The following is a 25,379-nucleotide window of genomic DNA, read 5'->3' on the forward strand; positions in this document are numbered from 1 at the left end:
TACCAACTGCTATCCTTTGCCAAAGTTGCCAACTTCTTCAACTCAAAGTGCCACTTGCAAACTATATCCTCAATTATTTGCTGGAAGTATTCCAGTGTCTGTCTTCACCTAAAGTTTTTAGACGCTAGAGCTCCCTATAGCACTCTGCCAGTTTCTCCCTGCTGTCTTAACAGGTGTCCTATCATCTTGTTCCACTTTTCTTATCAGCTTTTCTCCGTAGATTCTTTTCCTCTCACATTCTGTGCACAGCCTCTTCATTCGTTACCTTATCAGTCCATCTAATTTTCAACGTTCTTCTGTGGCAACACATCTCAAAGGCTTCGATTCTCGTCTATTATTCTGTCTTTGACAAGACCGTCGGCAGAACGAGGGTGACTTTTTATTGCTGGAAATCTTGGGACGCCATTGCTGGTGCTTTTTGTTCAAACTTTAAGCAGTGGTGGGGTTCGAATACGGGACCGAAGGCGTTTTGATCACTTGTGAAAAACATTACCTCTGGATCGCAGGTTACACATAATAAAGTTAGAAATGAGAAATATCTTCGCAAAATTCCTCCACAGATAATTCAGAAGCAGATAAAGTAATTTTCTCGAGCTAATAGGGTCGGGTTGTTGGGTGGGTAGTAATTCTGTCTGGATTTCAGTATCGAGAGTGAGTTTGGGTATTTTAAAGGCGAAGCGAGCGAACTGAGACAAAGATAAGTATTCGCTAGGAAGTTCCGAAATAAATGGGTATTGGGATATTCCCTTCGTCGAGGGTTGAGAATACTTTGGTTAGTCCTGAGCATAGTGTGGCAAGGAATATTCATAAGGTTTTTCAAGAGATCTCACGAAACGTTCTCGTCATTAATTTTGAAAATTCGGTAACCTACTGCTTTGTCATCTGGTAACACAAAGTACTGCTGTCAAACCGGCTGAATTAGTGAGAAATGGCAACAAGTAAATGAGTTTCCCTGTACGATCTTACACACGCCATGCGACCGATACTCAGTGTATACCAAGAATGGTAGCACGAACAGGTGAAAGGTTTATTTGGCACACTAGTGAGCATTATGGAGATACTGAGAAACCTGAACTTGGAGATGAACGCCATCTATTCTGCTTAGTTTTATTTACAAACGATAATAGGACAGTGTTATTTGAGGACTCTAGGAATATACTACAACCCCATAAGTATGGCTCCAGCACAGACCATGAAGACAAGATGAAACTATCTACAGTGCGCTCAAAGATATCCAAGCAGTCATTCTTCTCGGGCTCTGAATGTGATCTTGCACAGGACAGATGTAAACATAAATCATTCCAGATTTCAGTCATCCTGTCCTTCCTTCTAGCTACAGTTCTCACCGGTTCGACGGAGAACCAGCACCTAGAATGAGATTTTCACTCTGCAGCGGAGTGTGCGCTGATATGAAACTTCCTGGCAGATTAAAACTGTGTGCCCGACCGAGACTCGAACTCGGGACCTTTGCCTTTCGCAGGAGAGCTTCTGTAAAGTTTGGAAGGTAGGAGACGAGGTACTGGCAGAAGTAAAGCTGTGAGTACCGGGCGTGAGTCGTGCTTCGGTAGCTCAGTTGGTAGAGCACTTGCTCGCGAAAGGCAAGGGTCCCGAGTTCGAGTCTCGGTCGGGCACACAGTTTTAATCTGCCAGGAAGTTTCAACCAGCACCTAGTTATGAGATTTTCACTCTGCAGCGGAGTGTGCGCTGATATGAAATTTTGGCAGGTAGGAGACGAGGTACTGGCAGAAGTAAAGCTGTGAGGAGCGGGCGTGAGTCGTGCTTCGGTAGCTCAGATGGTGGAGCACTTGCCCGCGAAAGGCAAAGGTCCCGAGTTCGAGTCTCGGTCGGGCACACAGTTTTAATCTGTCAGGAAGTTTCAGCACCTAGTTATTTATCTCATCAGTCTTTTTTTACATTCGTCTGTCACACCAAATCTTAGACGCTTTGATTCTCTTCTTTTCCGGTTCTGCCATCTACTCAATGATTTCCACAAATGAAGGGTACATTACAAGTGATCGCGTTGGCCAATTTATTTCTGCAGTAGATGTTCGTGCACAGGCCAGGTCCTCTAAATACCAGTTCTGTATCTTTGTGCGATATGGGTATAATACGAACACCGAGTCTCTCGTCTACACGCAGTATCAATTGCTTCGTCAGCTAATCATCGAGTAACGGTGTGGAACCTATATGTAGCACATTCCTCACGTCTCCTTATAAGACTGCGACAATAACAAGTGTACTATAACTCTGCTCTCTTTGTTAAGGGTCTACGAACTGCATAATAAGTGTAAGGAGCCAAATGCAGTAACCATACTTTTTGGATGTCTACGTAGGCAAATCAGTTGCGAGTATCATGCAAACAGTGAAATACTCAGTGTTCTGCGTACTGTGACATGAAGAAGTGTATGTATTGGAATCTTAAAACTTTTTAAGTTCTGTGGTAGAAATCACTGTGCGGAACTCCTCGTTTAAGTCTCTCCAATAGCTGACGCTGAACGGCAGTATTTAATGAGTAAGTTTCTCTTTGTGAACCTTCTGAAAATTGATTATACCATTTTGCGATATTGGTCTATCGCAAAATCATCAGTTTTCTAATTGTTGCATGTAGACTGCGTGAAACAAAGTGGAGCACATTTCGTTGAGGCAATGTTTGTTGACCTGGAAGCAATGATGCATAAACCGTCACAGTCGTTCACCAAAAGAACCAAATGTCAGAAATGGAAAATCTGTTAATCACTATTATTAACAGAAACGTAAAAGTTCTCACACAGGGATTTATTACTGAGAAAATAAATACTGAGCTGGAGGTGTCAGGATCTTGTTGCGATTAGGTAGCGAAATTCATTTTGCAGAGTTTTAGTCACCGATTTTTGTTTCAAATAAACCTCTGGCCTTCGGCGCCACTGCAGTACGCCTGGATTTCACTACTGCCAGCTCCAGGTGCTTTAATTAATCACGAACTATGCCTTTGTCAAGTGGTATAGTCTTTTCTACTGCTGCAAATTTCGACTGAAAGAAAAATAAAAGACACGTAATTATTCGAGTAACACAGTGGAGTAAGGCACAACTAACGACGCAGAAAAGTTACTGTTTGTGGTGGAAGCGGCCTCATTTTAAACAACACAGCTGCCGCCGCCTGTTAAACCGCAGTGCACGCTACCAGTTTTCTTTTTCGCCGACTTATTTTTCTTATTGCGCTCTCTCTCTCACACACACTTTTCTCATGTCAGCTGCAAGCTCATTAGAAACAGTTTAGCTTAACACTAGCTAGTGAAGGGATGGAACCTTGCCACCTGCTAGAACAAGTGTTGTTTGAATGCGATGTGTTTTATGTACACTGTAAAAAGAACTCGGGCTTTTGTAGTCTTTTGTTCTCTCAGAAGCACTAACTTGATATGTGGAATGAAAAATTTAATCACTTTACCTTAACTACGTAATTCTTATGTCGTCGTTAATGAGTTTTACACGGAATAGAGACCAGGAAAAAGAAGGTCGACTCAAGAGACACTGCAGCAGCTGTTCGATACTGACAATCATTGGTGTGAAGCCGTCACACAACTGTTATTGAAGCAATATCGACGACATTCATCCCAGTTGTCAATCGTGTGATTATTGCCACATGTTTCGGGACAACAGTATCCAATTTTCAAGTGCTAACAACAAGGAAACCAGATAAACCAATCCTCATTGTACCAACAGACATATAAGGATTGCAGACGTCCTGAGTTATAACCTACATAAGGCCTCGCCACAACTTAAAAACCAGCTGCACGCGTGCATTGTCAAATCAAACAATAAAACGTAAACATCACAAGCCGGTGCATCCACCGTTAGTGAGGTACACCTGCAAAGTGGAAACCGCTGCCATCACCTACCAACGATGATATTTACTTAAAGCGTAATGCTCACCGGCTTACTGTTGAGAATTCCGAAATCGATTGCGCATTAAAGAAAACCGTCCTTGCAACCTAAGACGATTTTATTGAGAGTTCCAAATCATTACACGCTTGTGTTAACACCATCCGGTACGACAAATCATCAAAATATGATACATGTTTATTTATTGGCCTCAGTCGAACTCTGAAGGATATCTGGAGGCAATGAAAATAAAGTAGAGCAACGACTGAATAACAGGCACAAACTACAGTACGATAGTGTGGTTCGGCGACTTAGTGTCAGCCAGCAGATCCTAAGTTTTCGGGTCCTATCCAAAGTTAGTTCTAGGATTCTGAAGCCTTTCACTTATTGTTTCCTCTTGCAGTGCTTGTTGATCTGAAAAATACCGAGCTGAACCGTGGCTCAGTATCCAAGCGAAGCTGTAGGTCTGCTTATAACTGGCTGGATAAGTCAGTTCAAAGATCACAATGAGGCTACAGCATACCACCAGTAATAGGACTATGTGTAGTAAGTCTCTTAGTGGTTTAAACCAACCCTAGAGTTGTTCACAGCACTATCATTTCTAATGTATCATAATAAAGAGCTATGTTAAAAGATGATAGTATACAAACAATAATGATCAATAAGGTTCCTTTATTATCATTTTATATGATACGATGTTTTGACAGTAAGGTTCCTTTATAATCATTTTATATGGTACGATATTTGGACAGTGAGGTTTCTTTTTAATAATTTTATATGATACGACATTTGGATAGTGTCGGATAATTCACTAATTTGGAAAATCAGTGTTGGTCTCACGCAAATAATAAGCTGATGAGTAACTGGCGTTATTACATTCATTGAAAAAAACATGTGTGATTCCATGTTTCGTTTTATGAGGCACATTCCTCATGCAGATCTGGCAGAGTAACAGTCTTGTGTAGGCTGTTCCCCGCATTTGTTGAGTTCTGACCAAAAGTAAATGTGGATGCAAATTTCCTATCAATGAATCGACCACTGACAGAAGAGTCAAACTGCTTTTGTACAGTGATGTGTTTCTGAGAGTGAAAACATAATCCGAAACTTCACCAGAAACGAAACAGTCCACAGCTGTCAGTGCAAGGCAGTGGCAGTGCAGCAATACAATGTCCATTTAATCAGCCGGAAAGGGTACGGTCCATGTTCTCTGGCATGCAAAAGTGATTCTTTTTATTGATTACCCAGCCAAGCGAAAACAATAACCGCCTCGTTCGGGACAAACTAATTTAGCCCTACAACAATATGTAACCACTACAGAGGTATCTCTTTAATCAGCGTTGTGGGTAAAATCTTCTCAGGTATTGTTGAAAGGAAAGTGCGAGTATTAGATGAGGACCAATTGGATGAAAATCAGTGTGGGTTTAGGCCTCTTAGAGGTTGTCAGGACCACATCTTTAGCTTACAGCAAATAATGGAGAATTGTTATGAGTGGAACAGGGAAATGCATCTATGCTTTATAGATCTAGAAAAGGCATATGACCGGGTTCCTAGGCGGAAGTTATTGTCTGTTCTACGAGATTATAGAATAGGAGGCCAACTTTTGCAAGCAATTAAAGGTCTTTACATGGATAGTCAGGCAGCAGTTAGAGTTGACGGTAAATTGAGTTCATGGTTCAGAGCAGTTTCAGGGGTAAGACAAGGCTGCAACCTGTCTCCACTGTTGTTCACATTATTTATGAATCATATGTTGAAAACAATAGACTGGATGGGTGAGATTAAGATATGTGAACACAAAATAAGCAGTCTTGCATATGCGGATGACTTAGTTGTGATGGCAGATTCGATTGAAAGTTTGCAAAGTAATATTTCAGATCTAGATCAGAAATTTAAGAACTATGGTATGAAGATTAGCATCTCCAAAACGAAAGTAATGTCAGTGCGAAAGAGATATAAACGGATTGAGTGCCAAATAGGAGGAACAAAGAACAGGTGGACGGTTTCAAGTACTTAGGATGCATGGTTCAAATGGCTCTGAGCACTATGGGACTCAACTGCTGAGGTCATTAGTCCCCTAGAACTTAGAACTAGTTAAACCTAACTAACCTAAGGACATCACACACATCCATGCCCGAGGCAGGATTCGAACCTGCGACCGTAGCGGTCTCGCGGTTCCAGACTGCAGCGCCAGAACCGCGCGGCCACTTCGGCCGGCTAGGATGCATGTTTTCACAGGATGGCAACATAGTGAAAGAACTGGAAGCGAGGTGTAGCAAAGCTAGTGCAGTGAGCGCTCAGCTACGATCTACTCTCTTCTGCAAGAAGGAAGTCAGTACCAAGACTAAGTTATCTGTGCACCGTTCAATCTTTCGACCAACTTTGTTGTATGGGAGCAAAAGCTGGGTGGATTCAGGTTACCTTATCAACAAGGTTGAGGTTACGGATATGAAAGTAGCTAGGATGATTGCAGGTACTAGTAGATGAGAACAATGGCAAGAGGGTGTCCACAATGAGGAAATCAAATAAAAACTGGGAATGAACTCTATAGATGTAGCAGTCTGGGCGAACGGGCTTAGATGGTGGGGTCATGTTACACGCATAGGAGAAGCAAGGTTACCCAAGAGACTCATGGGTTCAGCAGTAGAGGGTAGGAGGAGTCGGGGCAGACCAAGGAGAAGGTACCTGGATTCGGTTAAGAATGATTTTAAAGTAATAGGCTTCACATCAGAAGAGGCACCATTGTTAGCACTGAATAGGGGATCATGGAGGAATTTTATAAGGGGGACTATGCTCCAGACTGAACTCTGAAAGGCATAATCAGTCTTAAATGATGATGATGATGACAATATGGGTGGGGAGGGGGGCGGGCGATTGTTACATTTCTGCTAAACCATCGTAAATCTACTTCTCCACATTTTCTTCAAAGGAAGTCACAATTTATCATTCGTGCATTAGTTAATTACAAATTATTATATTTACAATGGTATTCTACATACCAAATTAAGTACAGAATATAGTCTTTTATAACCTACTGCAATCGTAAATTTTTCGACGGTATAGTAATCTACGGTTAAAAAATTAAAATCCCTCTGGTGTAGGTTTCTTAAAAGTGACTCATCTATATTATAAAGCTTTTATTCACCTCAGCGCATCTCACAAATAATGAAAGAGAGGGATATGAAGTATAATTCCTAGGACATCCGAGCTATTAATAGGATCTGGCATGTTTACACGCACTTCTAAGAGCATGGAAAGACAAAGCATTAGAATCTGGTATGCTTCAGATAAGTGTAATAACTTTAACTTCGCTCAAGACATTGTTAGTGGGAATCCCTGACATTGAGTGCCATATGTGTTTATGTAATATGGAATTTTAACGATGCAGTTTGCAATAATATCCGATCAGATATTGAAAAAAAATATCACCCTGACACAGACACTGCCAGCTAGCTTATGAAGTATAAAATATGAGGCTATGCATCTCAAGAGGCCTATGGGTACAGCAGCCTTTCACTAAATGACTATTGATTCGTAGTTAATCATTAATACCATACAAACGTACATAGGCAAAAATGTATGTTATTTCCAATCAACCATGATGGCATCTCTTCATAAAAATATTCTGGAGATAAAATAGCCCTCATTCGGATCCTCTTTTTTTGTTATGTTTCTTGTTGGCATCTGAGTACCCCCATATAGCCATATATGTAAGAAAATAATAATGATATAGAACAGGTATAAGCACGAAAGCAAATTGATAAAAACAAACACTAATGACCATTACATAAAACAAAGAGAGAAGCACCTGAAAATATCTGAAATTACACAAAGTTACTTAGTTTATGTGAGTTACTTCATATCTCTCTTGTTGATTCCTTTAGACAGGATTAAAGTTCTTTATAGTGTGTGCTTGCCATTCTGATCTTTGGGCGAGGACTACTCGGAGGGTCATCGTCATGAAAAAACACAAAACTATCATCTTACGGATCGGAATTTGAGATGCCTTAATCGAGTAGTAGGGCACAGAATTTAAAGGAGGAAATGGGTAGGTTAAAGTTAGATGTAACGGCAATTAGTGAAATGCGTTTGTGGGGCGGCATGTTGGAATTTTTTTATTATTTACTGTTGCATAAATGTTTGTAGAATGTAGAATTTGTTTGAATGGAGAAACACTGCATTTCTTGCCGTTTTACCATATGTGCGGCGGCGGGTGGAATTATTGTTGTTAAAAATGTTCCTATTATTTAGAATGTTATTTATGCTGTCTTTCGCCGTTCTCAACACTGACTCTCTAACTACAATATTGGCAACCAGAAAGTGATTAGCAAAACGTGAAGCCTGTAATTAGAATTCCTAGTGCCCACTTCATCCGAGAATACACTTATAGTTACAGCTTATAGCTCTAATGAATTAGGAGATTGTCTGGGATTTATAATCAAAAACAGTCGTGAAAAAACGTCCTGTATTCTGAAAGCCACAGATGAAAACAAAAGAATCCACACAATCTAACTAACAGAGCAGTTCAGAGTCTAATGCGCTGATGCCACTATAACTGTCCAAATTAAATATTTAAATGAATGCTCGCCATAATTTGATGATTAGGTTCATCAAACGCCACGCTAAATAATGGTAGAATGTTTGTCCCGCAGCGGCACGTGAAAATACGACAATACGCAAACTGAAGATCGATAATTAAAGTCAACCCAGAATTAACACTTCACTCGGAAATGATTTCATGGTTACGCGTACCCCGAGTAACTTAATACGGCATCCGAGGCTGTTTGTAGCAATTATACCGACGCGACGCAACTCCCGGCACAGATGGCGTGCTATTCAGCGTCTGGAGAGAACTGGGGCCTTCCTTCCTCGCGCAGCGTTCTTATATATAAAGCCGCGGTGCGGACGGCTAAGGGAACGCCTGATCAAATCGGCTCTCCCGACTAGCCGCTGGACTAGTAATGCACCACTTTAGATTACCGAATAAATCGTAGCTTCTTTTGCTGATGGCCGATGAAGCTCTTAATTTAAATGTGCATTCAGCACACAGGTAAGTAATCATGATAAAAGTTTTACGTGGCTAAGTTAAATATTTTGGGCAAGAGAAATAATTTAATTACACTGCACGCAGTAGACGAGCTCTGAACTGGCCCTTTGGAGATACGCTATCGCTATAGTTTTATAGGTATTCAAATGAAACTTCTCACATCTTCATAGTTATAGCGGATCTCCAACCTACTTAAATATAAACATCCTAGCCTTATTTATTAGCCTACTTAATCCAGCTTGCTTCCTTAAGTTTTAAGGCAAAAACCAGAAAATATTGAATTTCAACTAAAATCTTAAATTGTGAGAGCCAGAAGACTGTTTCTATTAAATATTTATGAAAAAGGAATCTAATTATAAATTTTGAAGTCTCTAGCTCTTTTCTGTTGCGCCAATGATTTTTACAGAAAAACGTCCAAATTTCGAAAATGGCTAAAGTTATCGAACTGATATTCAACACATATTAATTTAGTATTACTCCTGACATGCTAGAAACATTTTAGGTTATTTATTTGATTTTTAAAGTATTGCGCAACATTTATGACATCAGAGCTAGTTACAGCGGACTGGCTGGCACACAATGGAAAGACTGATGTGAACTTACTACGGCGTGAGTAGGCTGCTTCCCTACACGTTGGCAGCAAGAACTGCACTCATGGCCAGTTGAGTGCAGAGTTATCAATACAAAATAAAACAGTGGTGATGCAGGATTAGGTTTAATAATGAATAAGAAATTTACGATAACTTAGCTTTACCATCAACAGCACTGTCAAAGTATTAGCGTAGACAAGACAGACGCCAGCCGTTGTGGCCGAGTGGTTCTAGGCGCTTCATGCTGGAACCACGCGACGACTACGGTCGCAGGTTCGAATCCTGCCTCGGGTACGGATGTGTATGATGTCCTTACGTTAGTTAGGTTTAAGTAGTTCTAAGTCCTAGGGGACTGATGACCTCAGATGTTAAGTCCCATAGTGCTCAGAGCCATTTGAACCATTTGAACAAGACAGACACGAAGTCAACGTCCGCCAGAATAGTACAAGTTTGAATGGCAACTTGCTGTGCAGATGTTAAAGAGTTGCAAGAATGTGTGATGAGATAAAGTAAGTTATTCAGAGAGTTAAGGGAGACGAAAATTTAAGTGTGGTGCGGGGCTAGAATTGTATATTAGGAAAACGAAGAGAAAAAAGAATAGTAAGAGAACGCGTGCTGGTGGAAAGGAATAAAAGACAAAGCCACCCGGTAGAATATTGCACACAACATAATTTAGTAATCGTTACTACTTGGTTTAAAAGTTGTGAAAGAAAATTGTAGACGTAGAAGAGATCTGGAGGCATAGGAATGCTTCAAATAGATCACATATTGATGTCGACCCACTCTGACCACTATTTATTGTGTATTAACTGCAGATTAAGACTGAAGAAATTCCAGAGAGCAAAGGACTTGGAAGACAATTTGTATGGAATCACTAGTGCCTTGAAAAGAGGCTACAAGTTGAACATCAGAAAAGTGAAACAAGGGTGAGGGAATATAGTCAAAAGCGGCGGTTGTGGCCGAGCGGTTTTAGGCCCTTCAGTCTGGAACCACGCTGCTGCTACGTTCGCAGGTTCGAATCCTGCCTCGGACATGTCCTTAGTTGGGTTTAAGTAGTTCTAAGTTCTAGGGGACTGATGACCTCAGATGTTAAGTCCCATAGTGCTCAGAGCCATTTGAGCCAGCCAGTGTAGTCAAAATAAATCAGGTGATTTGGTGTGAACTGCATTAGGAAATGAGACGTTAAAAGTAGATGATGAATGTTGTTACTTGGTTAGCAGAACATATGATTATGGCTGAAGTAGGGAGGATATAAAACGCAGACTGGCTACAGAACGAAAATCGTTTATGAAAGAGAGAAGTTCGTTAACATCTAACATAAATGAATTAGAAAGCCTTTGCTGAATGTATTTGTGTGGAGTGTACACTTGAACGGAAATGAGACGTGAGTGAATAGCAGTTCTGACGAAATGGAAGCAGCATGCCTCGAATCAGCAAAAATAGAAGGTCTTGATATGTTGTGCAGTGAGGAATGCTGAAATTTAGAATAGTAGATCGGGTAACTAATGAGGAGAGACTGATTCGAACTGGGGAAAAGAATTCGTGGCACAACTTGAATAAACGTAGGGATCAGTTGATAGGACATACCAGGCAGACAGGAAGCATGGTTACCTCGGGATGACGCGTTGAAAGTGGCCACTAGGTACATCGTTTCTCTTGAGCGCGTTTCTGGACTAAAGGAGTGAAATCAGTGTTAGTTAGAACAATGCCTTGGAGAGGCCTTTCTTCGGATCCACAGTTTTATTGTGACGGGTCCCAGAACGAGCATCAAACCACACTAAATTAACTAATGTCTATGTGATTTTCCCTTGCAATCCATATTTCATTCAAAGCATGTATTACATTTCTATTTGTTTGGTACTACTTGTTGAGATGTTTGACTTTTTGAGATATTCTTGCACTTCAACGCCGTTTGCGTTTAATGAGTTGTAAGGCAAGATCCATAACTGTAAATACGAATGCCACTTGCAGCTAACGTTTTTGCGTAAACTGAGCTTCATGAAAGCGTGAATTACATATAAGTCTCTCTGACTTCCGGGATACAGAAGAAACGGAATGTGTAAAGTAATGCAACACAAGATCAAATGTAGGATCAAGTAGACTCTTACTCCACTTGGCAAAATTAAGTTAATCTTTTCCAAATCCACACAGAAAAAAAGCTTCTTTCTAGTGCTTGAACTCAGAATCTTTCGTTCTGTTTCCATTATGCAGTGGTACATATTGATTTTCTGCGCTTTACAGAGGCACAGATATTTCGAGCCCTGGTCGGACATTCTGTATTATTCCTGCAATAAACAACACTTTTGACATATGTACTTTATTACTCTTTTGTTTTCATTAAATTTGCATCTCATTTGTGTTAAAATTGTGACGTCAATTATAATTTAATTTTAAATGTAATTTACTGTTTGCCGTCCGGTTTTATCAGTTCATTTTTCAGCACTCATTCTGGTGCAGTTGTTTTCCAAAGACATACAATGCATATTAACTTTTGTTATGATGACTCCTCTCCTTAACGTCTGTCTCGTAATTCTGTGAACAGAGATACTCTTCATTCGAAGACAGGTGTGCGTAAAATATAGTCTCCATTTTTTGCTTACTTGAATTGGTTTATCAGAGAAATGAAGGAAGTCTTAGACCAAGACTGGGATGCGGAAACTAGCCCAAAAGGAATCTGATAACAGAAACAAAACAACAGTGGGGACACTTGTCAGTAGCGGGGAAAAAATTAAACGTGAAGTCAGGTTTGCACAAGTTTCGTCGTAGGACAGACAAAAGTGGCAGCAACGAGCCGTTTTCGCACTGTCATACGAAACACTACCTCTCTATGAGCCTTTCGCATCTAAAGATTCAGTTCTTAAAGCGAAAATCTATGGCAGACTTTAACTTCAGACCTTCCTTTGCTGCTTCTGTCGCTTGCATTCTGTGTGACATCTGACTGCGTTTAATAACAATGATAGTACACCTAAATCTAGATGTCTACTGTGCATTACACACTTAAGTGCCTGGCACAGGGTTATCGATCTGCTTCCAAACTAATTCTCTACTTGTCATTCTCGGATAGCACACGGAAACAGCGAACACTTAAATCTCTTCGTGCGAATTCTAGTTTCTATTATTTTATTACGGTTATCATTTCTCGCTATACAGCTTAGCGTCAACAAAATATTTTCATATTTGGAGGAGATAACTGGTGAGAGAAATTTCGTGAAAAGTTTTCAGCGCAACGAAAAACGCCTTCGTTTTAATAATTCTCCAACTCAACTCGCGTATTACATCTGTGACATTATCTCACCTATTTCACGATAATATAAAAAATGCTGCCCTTCATTGTACTTTTTTGATGCCTTCCGTAAATTCTCTCTGGTACGGGTACAATACCTCGCAGCAGTATTGCAAAAGAGGTCGAACAAGCTTAGTATAGGCGGTCTGTTCAACTGGTATTTTTCATCTTGGAAGTGTTCTGCGAATAAAATACAGTCTTTGGTCCGGCTTTCTCGTAACGTTTTTTACATGATTGTTCCAATTTACGTTTTTTGTGACTCTGATACTATATTCTTTCAAAAAACGTAACGTTCACCAGTGAAAATAATATGGTTCAAATGGCTCTGGGTACTATGGGACTTAACATCTGTGGTCATCAGTCCCCTATAACTTAGAACTACTTAAACCTAACTAACCTAAGGACATCACACACATCCATGCCCGAGGCCGGATTCGAACCTGCGACCGTAGCGGTCACGCGGTTCCAGACTGAAGCACCTAGAACCGCACAGCCACACCGGCCGGCCAAACAAAAATATGGCAAAGGCCCAATAATGGCGCTGCTCCATAACACAGCTCAATCGGTAACTTTGGGAGAATACATTTGTTTGATTCACACCAATGGGAATTTACGGAACCCCAAAATTGCCAGTTTTGCTTACACACGACTTCATTCAGGCGTAAGTGTGCTTGACCTGAGACCCAGATGTAGCCAACAACAAAATCTTCAATCTCTGCGAGAATCTGCTATGCAAAGTTAGGCCTCTGTTGCACAGTTCTTTGAGGTAATGCCTGGTGGCTTAGTACTTTGAATGAAGAGACGTGTACTCTCTATCTCATGTTTTCTGTGTGTCAGATTGCTTCAAACCAGCCTCCACTACAGTTATTAGGGCGAATTCCTGAGGTTTTTCTGAGTAATTCTAGAAACTGTGTCGACATTATCTGGAGTAACTACATGTTGTCTGGGGGCCAATATTCGCTGCTAGATCGTCAGCCGCGATGCCTGTCCACTGGAACTTGGGGAAGAGCCTGCGAATGGTTTTCGTACTGCGTCCTTTTAGAAAATTACATCCTGTTTGGAAACTGCGCTTTTTTGCCCTAAGACTGTGTTCTAACCTGTGATATTTGAGTACCAGAAAAACGCGTTGTTCAGTGGAATACGTGATTTCAAAGTCTTCTTTCGGTGCGCTAATCTCAGCTCACGTTTCAACGGCGAAAGTAGCCACTGTGAGCTGCGGCGCGTTATTTATAGCCACTACGTATTCCGATTGCAGCACCAACCGTCAGAAGCTTTTCGAACTATTTACAAACTTCTGTACAAAATTCCTGCTTTTACATCAAACACACTGTTTGTTGCACTCGTCTATCGATCATAGATTTCGAGGGATTTAGTTTCAAAACCAGGGACTCCTTCGCTGGACACACTGTAGCTGCCCCACATTTAAACTACATAAAATAAAACAGGTAGCACCTGGTATGTTGCCCCCGCTACTAGCACAGTGTTTCTGGAATACAGAAGACCTTGATCCGGTCAGACAGTTTTAATCTCGTAATTCCTGTATTTTCTTAATACTTTACACAGTACACAGGCCAAACAAATCTCCTGCAGTGTGTGCCACTGGAGTTGGATGAGCACCTGCGTGACGTTTTCGAGCTTTCCAAACGAACCTGTGACGAAACACACTGCTCTTCTTTGTATTTTCTCTATCTCCTCTATCAATCTTGCCTGGTATCGATCATAGGCTGACGAAAAATGCTCGAGTATTGGTCAAAGGAGGCTTCAGCAAGCAATTTACGTGGATGGACTACACTTCCTGAGCATTCTTCCAATGAATCTCAGTCTGGCATCTCCCTTATGTGCTCCTTCCACTTTAAAACGCTCCAGAATAGAAATTTCCGATCAAAACACCTTCAGCCGTCTACATTTCAAGTTGTTATTCTACACTCATGCTCATAAATTAAGGACAATTGCAGAATGTGGAGCCACACAACGTGGCACTACACAAAACTTGCGCTAATAGCATAGGCACTTTGGGAACATACACGACACAGATCTGTAAGTCCACGGTATTGGTGATAATTTGAGAAAATCGTCTCGAAACACATGTGCTAAACGCCACTGTTTCCTGCGCATGTACCCCGACGTCAATATGGGATATGATCACCATGCACACGTACACAGGCCGCACAACGGGTTGGCACACTCTGGATCAGATGGTCGAGCAGCTGCTGCGGTACAGCCTCCCATTCTTGCACCAGTGCCTGTCGGAGCTCTTGAAGTGTCCTAGGGGATTGAAGACGTGCAGCGATACCCCGACCGAGGGCATCCCAGACGTGCTCGACGGTTTTAGGTCTGGAGAACAGGCAGGCCACTCCATTCGCCTGATATCTTGTGTTTCATGGTACTCCTCCACAAAGGCAGCTCGGTGGGGCCGTGCGTTACCATCCATCAGGAGGAAGGTGGGACCCACTGCACCCCTGAAAAGGCGGACATACTGGTGAAAAATGACGTCCCGATACACCTGATCTGTTACAGTTCTTCTGTCAAAGACATGCAGGGGTGTACGTGCACCAATCATAATCCCATCCCATACCAGCAAACCTCGACCTCCATAGAAGTCTCTTTCAAGGACATTAATGGGTTGGTATCTGGTTCCTGGTTCACGCCAGATGAAAACCCAGCGAGAATCACTGTTCAGACTATACCCGGACTCGTCCGTGAACATAACCTGGGACCACTGTTCCAAAAACCATGTACTGTGCTCTTGACACCAGGCTTTACGTGCTCACCTGTGACCAAGGGTCGGTCAAATACACCTTGCAAGTCTCCTGGAGAATAAACGCTGTCTGTTCAGTCGTCTGTAGACTGTCTATCTGGAGAAAAGTGTTCCAGTGGCCGCGATAAGGTCCCGAGAAATACTACTTGCTGTACTCCGTGGCCGTCTGCGGACACTGATGGTGAGATACCGCTCATCTTGTGGTGTTGTACACTGCGGACGTCCCGTACTGTAGCTCTTGGACACTTTTCCTGTCTACTGGAATCGTTGCCATAATCTTGAGATGAACTTTGTGGCACAACATGGCCCATGCTACGACCTGCTGTGTTTGACCAGCCTCCAGTCGCCCTAGTATTCTATCCCTCATAACGTCATAAATATGTGTCCTTTGAGCCATTTTCAACACACAGTCACCATTAGCACATCTGAAAGCGTCTGCACACTTACTCGCTACACCGTACTCTGACATGCACCAACACACCTCTGCGTATGTGGACTGCTGCCAGCGCCACCGTGCTGCCACCGCAGGTTAAATGCACCACATGGTCATACCCCGAAGTGATTTAAACCCCCAAACCACCCACCAGAGCGTTGTTTCTCCATGTATCAGTATTATTCTTAATTTATGAGCAACCATTTTCAGCGCTACATTGCGCCATCTTCAGGGCACTGTGAAAAGACAAAAATGAAGTGTCAAATTCATAACAAAAGGGGCGGTATAAGTATTACATACAGTGTTAATATGTAATAACATACAACAATATTGAACTGTACAGGGAGTAACATCAGGGTTACTGATGAATTAAGGGAAAAAAAATGACAAAACTTGAAACTTCTCCTTTGAATGTAAAGTATGACAGTGCTGGAAAAACTCTTATGTTATTAGATTTTCAAACAGCTGCGCAAAACTCAACATACTCAGACAGTTTTCTCATTACTTATTCTGATCAACACTAAACTGACACACAATAATTTTTAGCGCAGCGCAATCTGACTTTCAATAATCTCTACAAAAGAATGACCCTGACTAACAATAACCTATTCCTTCCATGAATCACTTACATCACAAAAATCTTCGTTACTCGAACTACTGCAATACAGCGAGCGCCAATACTGCCAGCTAAATAAAAGATTCTCACTACTGAAGGCACTAACTACTGATAGGCATAGTTATCAAATGAAAGATTTTGATAGAGAACAAACAATGTATTCACCTTAATAATGTTCAAAAGTCATCATATATATATCTATCAATTCATGTCATACATCATTACAAATTTTCTTTTTCTGGCGGACTCACGTGTGGATCGTCCGCTCTCAAAACTCTGGCATCTCTCTCTCCACATCCACCACTGCTGGCGGCTCACCTCCAACTGCGCAACGCTACGGCTGTTCACGTCCAACTGCCCAACACTACAATAGCGAATAATCCAACAATGCCAACTAGCCACAGACTGCACACAGCACAGTCAGTGATTTTCATACAGAGCACTACGTGGCGTTACCAACATGAAAACCTGAATAGCCTACTTACAAACTGTATGCCCATCTTTTCAGAGATGGTTGCGGGACCTCTGATTTTTTAGTGCAGAACGTCAAATCAAACACCTTTCAGCCGTCTAAACTCTCAGATTGTTATTTTACTGGGCTACCACTTCCGGAGATATATTACGCCATCTTGAGGCCCCCTGACCGACGTTCAAACCATTCAGTCGACAAGACGTGATCGATCGAGTAGGGAGGCCAGCACAACTGGAACTGTGTTCGGACTACACCATCACACTCCTGGCCTTGTGACATCTTGTTGAAGAATACCGCTGCCATCGGGAAACATGATCATCACGAAGGGTGTACATTGTCTGCAACCGGTGTACGATACTCCTTGGCCGTCATGGTGTCTTGTACGGGGTCCACTGAACCCACGGATACCCACGCGATGTTCAAAGAGCATAACGGAGCCGCCGCCAGGGTGACAAGGAGCAGTTCCCCTGGAAGACGACTGATTCGCGCCCTTGCATCGGGATTCATCAGACAATGCAACGCTCTGTCACTGCGCCAACATCCAGTGCCGATGGTCACGTGACCTTATCAGTCGTAGTTGCCGAAGTCGTGGTGTTAACGTAGGCACATGCGTGGGTCGTCGGCTGGGGTGGCCGATCATTATCAGTGTTCGGTACACTGTGTATTCTGACACACCTGTACTCTGTCCAGCATTAAAGTCTGTAGTTCAATTCTTTTATCTTGGCGGCTCGCGCATGCCCGCCCAGACGCGGGAGATTGCTGCGTTGCCAGTTGCACACGACGCACGCGCTAAGAGAAGCAGCACCATAGTATAGTATAGTTCGCAAACTTAACATTTAGGGGGGAGCGCGCAGTTCATGAAGTAAAGCCACCACGGCCGCATTAACCCTTTCGCTGCTACAGAGACGTGCTCCCCGCATTCCGCGCTGTGCGCGATTTTGTCACTGCACTGCTCGCCTGTGCTGACACATGGTGTTTCGACTGCTTTGACACACTTATCATTGGATTCCACAAAAACTATATGGCCCAAAAATTAGATTCTTACACCTTTTCTTGACTGATACCTTCCCCCCATAAATGACTTAATTTTGTTTCGATGGTCAACGCAGTTATTATGCAGCATTAAATATAGTAAACCATTGCACGAAATTTTGAAGAGTTTGCAGAGGTAAAAGTCCTTAGAGTATACTTTCCATATGGTCGATTTTAGTTGCCACAATGTTGAGAATGGAATGTGGACAAGATACCTAAATTTCATACCGGGCGAGGTGGCGCAGTGGCTAGCACATAGGACTCGCATTCGGGAGGGTGACGGTTCAATCCCGCGTCCGGCCATCCTGGTTTAGGTTTTCCGTGATTTCCCTAAATCGCTCCAGGCAAATGCCAGGATGGTTGCTTTCAAAGGGCACAGCCGACTTCCTTCCCTAATCCGATGAGATCGATGACCCCGCTGTCTGGTCTCCTTCCCCAAACAACCCAACCCCAACCTAAATTTCATATAAAATTTGATTGATTGAAGTGCTTTAAAATGAAGCCAAACGCGCCCGGTGTAAATAAAACTTTTATTACAGTCACGAAACACGGAATATTTCTCAATATTACATACGACACCTATGTGGTACTTAAATTAAATGAGATATTGTTATACAGTAAATTTTATATGAAATTTAGGTATCTTGTCCACATTTCATTCTCAACATTGTGGTAACTAAAATCAACCATACGGAAAGTACACACTATGGACTTTTACCTCTGCAAACTCTTCAAAATTTCGTGCAATGGTTTACAATATTTAATGCTGCACAATAACTGGGTCGAACATCGAAACAAAATTGATTTATGGGGGGAAGGTATCAGTCAAGAAGATGCGTAAAAATCTAATTTTTGGGCCAAATAGTTTTTGTGAAATCGAATGATACGTGTGTCAAAGCAGTGCGAACGCCATGTGTCTGCATAGGCGAGCAGTGCAGTGATGACTAAGTCGCGCACAGCGCGGAATGCGGGGAGCACGTGTCTCCAGCAGCGAAAGGGTTAATGAAGAGACAAAGCACTAGAAATTTCAAAAAAATTGCATTCAAACGAATAAAATTCGTGAGGTAAGACACTTCGATATTGTTTTTAAAAAAAGAAAATATTAAGCACCGCACAAGGTTTGAACTCTTCACCTTTCGCTTACTCGTTGTTTTATTTTTTTTTTTTTAACGTCACTTTGTTTCGCTTTCGTTCGTTGTATCTGCTCGGGGCGGACGTCGTAAGACATCCGTTTGAGTTCGTTGATGATCGATTAACTCAGTTTTTTTATTACAGAGGGCAGCTAACCCTCTGACCGAACACGCTGAGCTACCGTGCCAGCATAGTTCAGCGCCTAAACCGTTACGCTACCGCAGCTCGTCCTATAATGTGGGTTAATGAGGACAAACACTGTTGGTATGACTACGAATTACTCAAACTTCGTCGAAGTACAATAGGAAATAAGCAATTACCGCTGTTCTTTATTGTGAAAAAGCGGTTCGTGAGATTGATACAATCACCTTTCCTTGCTATCGCCTGAATTAGGAGTCTTATTGCTTGTTTGGTTTAATTAATTAATAGAATATGAAGCAATTGGTATAAAGAATGCTTTTTCCAAACTTTCTATAAAAGAAAAGTCAAATATCAAGACATTGCTTTTGTTCTATTACTTTATTTATGACTGAACGTTTATAAAACTGAAGACACTCGTCCGTGCTCTGCTCTGCAGTCGAGATCTGGCCACGTCGTTCTCTGTTCATTGGCTGACTGTGTTTTGTGACGTCAGATGCGCAGAACAAACCTAAACTCGGCCGCCAACATAAATGACGCGCACTTTAGTTGCGACACAGTTCGCCGCCTATCCTGTTTTACCTGGCTGCCCAGCCTACGACATCCGACATCTGTATTGAGGTGTGGCCGCCTAGTCCCATGGCGTCTGGACATGGTTTCACATTGGTTTCGCCACGTGTTAAAGACACAACAGCAAGTCGTGCAGTTTCCGAAGTGCTTGTACCGACCTTCCGGGCTATCGCTATCTGCCCTCGGTGAAACTCATGTAGATCGCGCGCCGTCTCCATTCTACACACAGACAGCAAGCTCACCGATACTACATGCTCCGTGCGTGTGTCTGACTAGTAATCATTCCTCGCCAAGTGACGCAGCTGTCTCCTGGGCGCGTTTATGTCAATAGTAAAATGGCCCTGAGCACTATGGTACCTAACATCTGTGGTCATCAGTCCCCTAGAACTTAGAACTACTTAAACCAAACTAACCTAAGGACAGCACACACATCCATGCTCAAGGCAGGATTCGAACCAGCGACCGTAGCTATGTCAATAGTAGGTCGGTGGTCATAATGTTCTGGCTGATCAGTGATGTCCGGGTCCACAAACTTAGTGAAATTTTTGAATGACTTACTAATTATTTCATCTTTTTGCCTGCTTTTAATCTACAACCTCAGTATCATTTGTGGCTATCGCTTTCATTTATCACATATTTCTGTCACTTCTCTTTTCTGCGCACCCATTTCACGAACCACATAATATCGACTACATATGTCAGGACGTTTACGCTTTGTACTTCATACTATACCCGCTTTTGTGATCCATTTACTACGCCTGCTATACGTGATTTAAACTTAAATTCTTATATCATTATTTCATCAGATTTCTAACGTGTATGGTATATGGAACAGCAGACAAATTGACACCACCACATGCAAATGCTCTAACGTGGCCTGTCACAGATTTACATTATTGACTGGCTCACAACATCCCTCGAAAGTAGCCTTGAAATTTTCAGTTTCAACGTTCATCAATTTCATATTTATGTGTTTTGTATTTGATGACTGATGCTTTCAGAGTGTTTGAAAATGGCTGTGTCTAAACTGCAGTCACAATAACTAATTTTTAATAGCCTAAAGTGGAATGATTCATTAAAAAAAACCTAATGTGTGTTGCCTATTTATACAGATTGTGCCATTTAATAAGAAGCACCCCCTTCACTTCGCGAATGATTCAACTAATCGAAACGAGATTTTCGACAGATGATAGTACAAACAGGGGCACGTAATTTACTACGGATTAAACACTCTGAACTCTTGTATCAATCCAGGGAATGAATTAGTGTGTTTTCTTTCAGGGGAACGATATTACATTTTGTGCTGCATTTATTTCTAAGTTCAAAATTACATCCGAAACTATTTTTCTCGTTAAGTAGGCCAGACTGTCACTTATTTATATTCTTTTGTATGCACATTTTCGGTTTTTCCTTTGTTCTATTTTTTCCCCTTCGTATATTTGGCAACTCTTAAGAGAGAAAACTCGGAGGAGAATACGTAAACTTCACTATATGTCATGAAAACAAAATAAAATATAAAATACAGAAAAGTAAGACACAAAATCCATTACTACAACGTGAGTGAGCGCGTTGAGCATTTTAGCAGGCAACTGTTTCAGCCAATGCACAATGTTTAGTTTACTCAGTATTTTGGGTCTCTACAAACGGTGCAAGCAGTTGACTTCACTGAACCAACCGTACCGGGGTAGGGAGCTACTTACGGATCGATTAAAACATGACGGAACGCAGCGGAAAGGAACGTCACAACAATCTACAGTGCTTATGAAATGGTGGCACATATTTACACAGGCCGTCAACGGAAGGCGACGAGACCGGACGAGGCGTGTCGTCGCCGCATGACATCGGAAGCTCAGTTCTCACTAATGCCGTTACGTTGTGGTCGTCTTCAGTCTAAAATATCATATGATGCAGCTCTCCGTGCTACTCTATCCTGTGCAAGCCTCTTCATCTCAGAATAACTACTGTCGCCCATATACTTCTGTGTGCTCACGGTATTCATCTCTTGGCCTCCCTCTATAATTTTTACCCCAGACACTTGCCTCCAGTACTAATCCCTTGATGTCTCACAATGTGTCCCATCAACCGTTCCATTCTTCTAATCAGGGAGTGCCACAAATTTTTTTTCTCCCCAATTCTATTCAGTACTTCCCCATTTCTTTAGTGATCATCCCATCCGTCTCTAGTACCACACATCAAAGGCATGTGTATTCTTCTCTACACTGTTTAATCGTCCATGTATCACTTCCATACATGGCTACACTCCTTACAGATACTTCCAGAAAAGACTTCCTAACTCTTTAATCTATATTCGATGTGTTATCACATTTTTCTTCTTCATAAACACTTTTCTTGCAACTGTTTGTCTATATATGAGTATTATATCCTCTATACTACCTGTGTCATCAGTTGTTTAGTGTACCCCGATAAACAAAACTCATCAACTACTTCAAGTGTCACGCTTCCTAATCTAATGTCCTGGACGTCATCTGATTTAAACTCGCTACATTCCATTACCCTTGTTTTGATTTTCTTGATGTTCGTCTTATATCCTCCTTTCAAGATACTGTTCACCTGCTCTTCTACGTCCCTTGCTGTCTCTGACAGAATTACAATATCATCGACAAATCTCAAAGTTTTTATTTCTTTCCCAGATCTTGAATTCCTACATCAAATCGTTCTATGGTTTTCATTATTGCATGCTCAGTATACAGACTGAATAACGTCAGGGATGGACTACTACCCTGTCTCACTCCCTTCTCAACCGCTGTTCCCTTTCATGCCACTCGACTATTGTTAACTGCCGTCTTTTCTTCTGCACAGCCTGTAAATAGCCTTTTGCTCCCTGCAGTTCAGCGCTACTACTGTACCTTCAGAATTACAAAGAAAGTAGTCTAGTCAACATTGTCAAAAGTTTTTTCGATGTCTACAAATTCTATTAACGTAGGTTTACCTTTCCTTAACCTATCTTCTAAGAGAGGTCGTAGGTCAGTATTGTCTCAAGTGTTCCTGTATTTCTCTACAATCGAAACTGATCTCCTGGAGGTCGGCTTGTGCCATTTTTCCCATTAATCTGTAAGGCATTCATATCAATATTTTTGAATCATGACTTATTAAACTGATAGTTTGGTAATAGTCAAACTTTTCAGCACTCTCTTGCTTTGAAATTTAATTATTACTTTCTTTTTGAAGTCTTATGGTATTTCGCTTTCCTCATACATCTTGCATACCAGGCGAAAAAATTTTGTCTTGGCTGACTCTGGCAAGGCTATCAGTAGCTCTGACGGAATGTCGTCTACTCCTGGGGCCATGTTTCGAGCTAGGTCTTTCGGCGCTCTGTCAAATTCTTCTTGCTGTATCGTATCTCCCATCTCATTTTCATCTACGTCCTCTAGTCATATCTGCCTAGCCATTTTACACTTCCAGTCAATCTTACTTTTTAGTCGTTTGTATTCCCTTTCGCCTGCTTCATTTGCCGTATTATCCAGGGACTTCTATTAGGACTTGTCTCTACCTATTTGATGCTCTGTTGACATTATTTCTTCTCTCAAAGCTAACCGTTCGCATATCGTATTCCCTTCTTCTGTTCTTGTCAATAGTTGGTTATGCTGAATGCTCTGAAACTCTTATCAACCTGTGAGTCTTTCAACTTATCCAGGTTCACACTCCCTAATTTCCTACCTTTTTGCAATTTCTTTAGTTTTAATCTACAGTAACCGGTAACAACCAATAAACTGTTGTCAGAGTGGACATTTGGCCCTGGAAATGTCTTACAATTTAAAATCTGTTTCCGAAATTCTGTCTCTGCATTATACGGTGTCTCCAGGTCTCCTGTCCGCCTACTTCGCTGGGTTGTAACGTGCTTGCCTCCCATACACTGGGCCCGGGTTCGATTCCCGGCCGGGTTAAAGATTTTTCTCCCCTCGGGGACTGGGGTTGTGATGTACTTCATCATCATTTCCTCCTTCTCATCGGCCGTAAGTCGCCCAATGTGGTGCCGACTGAAATAAGACTTCGCGGCCGAACCCGATTGGGACATCCCGGCCAACGATGCCATACGATCATTTCTTTTCAGGTCTCCTCCACGCACACAGCCTTCTTTCAAGGTTCTTAAACGAAGTGTTAGTGACGATTTAATTATGCTCTCTGTAAAATTCTACCAGATAGCTTCCTCTTTCATTCCTTCGCACTGTCCATTTTTTTTTTTTTTTTTTTTTTTTGATTTGTCAGTCTTCTGACCGGTTTGATGTGGCCCATCACGAATTCCTCTCCTGTGCTAACCTCTTCATCTTGGAGTAACACATGCAACCTGCGTCCTCAGTTATTTGGTGGATGAATTCCTATCTCTGCCTTCCTCTACAGTTTTCACCCTCTACAGCTCCCTCTATCACCCTGGAGGTCATCACCTGATGTCTCCACTGGTGTCCTATAATCCTGTCCTTTCTTGCTGTCAGTATTTTCCATATATTATTTCCCCAGCGATTCTGCGGAGACTCTCCTCATTCGTTACCTTACCAATCAACATAGTTTCAACATTCTTCTGTGGCGCCATATCTCAAATATTTGATCCTCTTCTGTTCCATTATTCCCACAGTCTGTGTTTCACTACCATGCCATGCTGTGCTCCAAACGTACATTCTCAGAAATTTCTTCCTCAAATTAAGGTCTATGTCTGACACTAGTAGACTTCTCTTGGCCAGGAATGCCCTTTTCGTGAGTGCTAGTCTGCTTTTGATGTCTCCTTGATCGGGAATTAGCAGGATCAGGAAAAATTTAAAGAATATTTTTTTTCTTTCCGCAAATATCATTTATTTTTAACAGTAACAACAGTTCCTCCTGAAGGAAATCGGGTAGGAATATTCCAAGTTAATTTGCCATGTTAAATTTACACACTTGACAAGCGTTCAAAATGGTGAATAACACAGTTACTGAATTACTGTAATACCCCTTAAATGGCCTCAAACAAAATGCAAGAAGATAAGACCTTAACAGTATTGGCCGTTAAGGAAATTCAAATTTAAGATAACTTATATAAATCAGCAAAATAATTAAATTCCTGTAAGCGAGATGAAAACCAAGGCATAAATAACATTTAGCCTTTGTCTTACAATGCGTATTACACAGAAAAATAACATTGATGGGAAAATTCCATTTGCGAAGTCAATCAGATAAAGGCCTCTTGACTGACAGCAAAATTTCATTTACAGTGCAAGTCAGATAACATAAGGTACTTACCTTGAGCACAGACTGTCAGGACACGCGACTGCAAGCAAATAGCAAGCGGGGTAGCCGTGCTGTCTGTGGCGCCTTGTCACGGTTCGCGCTGGCTCCCCCTGTCGGAAATTCGAGTCCCTCGGGCATGGGTGTGTGTGTTGTCCTTAGTGTAAGTTAGTTTAATTTGGATTAAGCACTGTGTAGGCTTATGGACAGATGACCTCCGCTGTTTGGTCCCATAAGATC

This window comes from Schistocerca nitens, chromosome 4 (assembly GCF_023898315.1).
Source record: "Schistocerca nitens isolate TAMUIC-IGC-003100 chromosome 4, iqSchNite1.1, whole genome shotgun sequence".
Lineage (NCBI taxonomy): Eukaryota > Metazoa > Arthropoda > Insecta > Orthoptera > Acrididae > Schistocerca > Schistocerca nitens.